The sequence below is a fragment of the Palaemon carinicauda genome, chromosome 43 (genome assembly GCF_036898095.1).
Source record: "Palaemon carinicauda isolate YSFRI2023 chromosome 43, ASM3689809v2, whole genome shotgun sequence".
NCBI lineage: Eukaryota > Metazoa > Arthropoda > Malacostraca > Decapoda > Palaemonidae > Palaemon > Palaemon carinicauda.
In genome coordinates, this window is record NC_090767.1 from 34,182,480 (window position 1) to 34,186,257 (window position 3,778).

General features: G+C 33.7%; 1 long non-coding RNA gene across 1 annotated transcript in view; it reads right to left on the reverse strand.

Moving 5' to 3' along the window:
• The window catches only part of LOC137634004 (uncharacterized), a 4,829-nt gene extending 1,428 nt beyond the window's left edge, over positions 1 to 3,401 (reverse strand). Inside the window, exon 1 of the long non-coding RNA XR_011042412.1 lies at positions 3,272 to 3,401. This is a non-coding gene — a long non-coding RNA (uncharacterized lncRNA). The remainder of the gene's footprint in view (positions 1 to 3,271) is intronic.
• Positions 3,402 to 3,778: the final 377 nt, after the last annotated feature.

A 3,778-nucleotide genomic window follows, 5' to 3' on the forward strand; every position in this document is an offset into this window, starting at 1 on the left:
TAGGTTATCAGTTGTGGAAAGTCTTGGTGGATTGTTTGGCTACCATGTGCATGTTTTTTTTTTTAGTTAAAATGTCGTTCATCACCACGAGGACCATTTTACCGCGAGTGCCCCTTTTTCATTTTTTTTCATTTTTTTGCCAAGTCATTTTTCCGTAAGATATTGCCAAATAGTGTCGTAAAACTTTTGCTTGTTTAGTGTTGGAAAGTGTGTCTAGATGATCTGGCTACCCATGCATGACTTTGTTTTTGTCAGATACGACGTAGTTATTGGTATATTGGGTATTTAACTGCGGTTACCAATTTCTGTTTTTTTTTCAATATTTTTAAAAATTACTACGTAGTAAGGAATTGCCGTATATTATTCATTTTTTTTTCATGTTTATGTGTTAGAAAGTGTGCCTTGATGGTTGGGCTAACACGTGCATGTCTTTTTTTTTATCTGAGATGTCGTATATTAGAATGTCGGGCATTTTACCGCGAGTGTCCCTTTTTATTTTTTTTTAATTTTTTTGCCAAGTCATTTTTCCGTAAGATATTGCGAAATAGTGTCGTAAAACTTTTGCTTTTTTAATGTTGGAAAGTGTGTCTAGATGATCTGGCTACCCATGCGTGATTTTGTTTTTGTCAGATACGACGTAGTTATTGGTATATTGGGTATTTAACTGCGGTTGCCAATTTCTGTTTTTTTTTTCAATATTTGTAAAAATTTACTACGTAGTAAGGAATTGCCGTATATTATTGATTTTTTTTTCATGTTTATGTGTTAGAAAGTGTGCCTTGATGGTTGGGCTAACACGTGCATGTCTTTTTTTTTTATCTGAGATGCCGTATACTAGAATGTTGGGCATTTTTCCGCGAGTGCCCCTTTTTATTTGTTTTGCATTTTTTTGCTTAGTCATGTTACCGTAAGGAATTGGCAAGTAGTGTCGCAAAACTTATATTTTTATAGTGTTGGAAAGTGTTTCTAGATGATCTGGCTACCCATGCCTATTTTTTTTTTAGCCAGATATGGCGTATATATAAGTATGTGTTCGATTTTCCTGTGATTGCCATTTTTTCGTTTTTTCCCATTTTTTTCAAAATTACTACGTACTAAGGAACTATCACAGAGTAATATTTCATTTATATGTTTATTTGTCGGAAAATATGCCTTGATGGTTTGCCTAGCACGTGGCTGAAATTTTTTTTTTTCTGAAATGCCGTATATTAGAATGGCCATTTTTCCACGAGTGCCCCTTTTTATTTGTTTTGCATTTTTTTGCTTAGTCATGTTACCGTAAGGAATTGGCAAGTAGTGTCGCAAAACTTATATTTTTATAGTGTTGGAAAGTGTTTCTAGATGATCTGGCTACCCATGCCTATCTTTTTTTAGCCAGATATGGCGTATATATAGGTATGTGTTCGATTTTCCGGTGATTGCCATTTTTTCGTTTTTTCCCAATTCTTTCAAAATTACTACGTACTAAGGAACTATCACAGAGTAATGATTCCTCTAGATGTTTATTTGTCGGAAAATTTTGTTTACTTTTTTTTTGATTGAATATCATCAAATTTTTTTAGCTAAAATATTGTTTTACATTTTTTTTTTTCGATTTTATTTCCCTTCAAAAAAAATTTTTTGGGTCAGAATTTTAATTTTATAGTCGTAAAATAATCGACAATTATCCAGCAACCCACCATACAATTTTTATGCATATCCAATAATAATTAGATTAGTAAATAACACCTTGAAATTGACATACCCTTCCTACATTTCAAGTGGCAGATTAGGGAGTCTGAGTCAGTGTGGTTGGCGGCCATTTTGTGGACATATCCGAAGCGTAAGCTGCCCTATCTATATATATTCTTGTTCCCTATAGAATTTGTGATATTTTGGTATATTTTTACCTGCATAAATATCATATTATATATTAAATATATGTATTTTTTTACGAAATTTCCAAGTACTCAAAAAATTACCTTTAGATATGGCCCCTGATATAAATGTAATTTACAAAGCAATGAAGATTTTTTTACATATTTCTATTTTAGGATAACATATGTTTATTCCCTAAAAAAATTAGCCACTTCCTATTTCATTTGGGTACCCAAAAAAATTCATGAAATTTGGACAATTTTTTTTGGCCAAAAAAAGTTACCCTTTTTTTCTCATTTCAGATCTTCACCTCCATGGGTCTGACTTCATCCAAAATACATCAAGATGTGTCCTAAACATTCAAGAATCAATTCCTAAAAGGATTTGTGTATATATGTATAAACTTTTTTTTTATGAATTTTTATGTCAGGTCTTTTTTTTCTACTTAATTTTTTAAAATATTTATAATAAATAGTTTTTCTGCAGATGAGTAGTATTTATCTTTACAGTTGTTTTAAGCATTCATTGGAGTTTTTTTTGGCAAAAGAAAAAAGGAGGTTACTGCAAAAACTGATTTTTCAAGAATTTTTTTTGGCGTCGGGGTCGTTCGCGTCCGAGTATACCCTTAAAGGGGTGTCCGAGGACCGTACCTATCCAGGGATAATAATAACTGCAACAACGAATTTACAGGCAGAAGTCTGTGAGGTTGCGTTAATGTGTGTGCGTTTGTGTGTACGTGTGGGAGTCAATGTTTGTGTGTGTGTGTGTGTAGCCGCTCGCATAAGGAATGTCATCAGTCTCCTCATGAAACCCTCACATTATGCTCTATCTAAATCACCTCAGCCAATAACAACTCAGCTTCATTTAATTGGCCCAATTTCATTGGCCGATACCTTTTCACATTCCTTTTGCTGATTGGTTCTCCTGTTCGGATAACTCCGCCCACATCCTTGTAGAGAACCAATCAGCGCAGGAAGGAGGCGGAGTCAGGAGGAGCAGCGTTTGACTATGACTGGTGCTTTTATCAGTTTCCTATTCATTACAATCATGATCATTTTGATTCATTTCTATCATTATTCATGAAATCAACGCCATAGAAATGAGACATTTCCTTTTAATAAAAGGAAGGAAAGAAATTAAAACGTAACATTGAAAACTTTTATATCAAATTCGAATCAGATGAAAACAATATTTTCCTTTTAGTGGAAAAAATAAAACCTGATTGAGACCTCTGAATATAATGTTCTACATCTATAGAGTAATAATGATGATAATAATGATGTTAACAATGATATTGATAATGATAACAACGATATTAACAGACTGAATGACAAGATGAGGATGAGGGAAAGGAGGCCAGGTATTGTAATGTCCCTCAGAGGAAAGGAACAGAGAAAATAATATTATTACTTACCTAAATATAGAATCTGTTTTGTCTTTTCCAAAGATTGACAGAAGGCGTCGAGGCTGGGATGGTCCTTCAACCTGACCCAGAGTCTAATATTTGGAGGGATTTGGAACGTTGGGTCCCAGATGCCTCTGTAAAACTCAGCATTTAAACAAATAATGTAAACTAAACATTAGTATAGGAAGACACCTGCATCCGGTGGCGACACAACTCTTTCTCACAGTTCGTATTTGTGTGTATTCTTCATAAAGATGTTACATTGCTGAGATATGCTAATCGCATCCTGTTATGATCTGTCTGACTACAGCACTTCTCACGCTAGCTTCGACTTCCACAATGACGTATTACGTCATGTGTTTTAAACAAGTAATATATGACTATTACATCAGCTCGGCCAGCTACCTCAATTTTTTTTTTAAATTTAACAACACGCCAAAATATGTTTACTAGGAGTGTGACTGGATATATGTATTATTCTTTGTTTAACTTTAGCCATTAGCAAATGAGGACAAA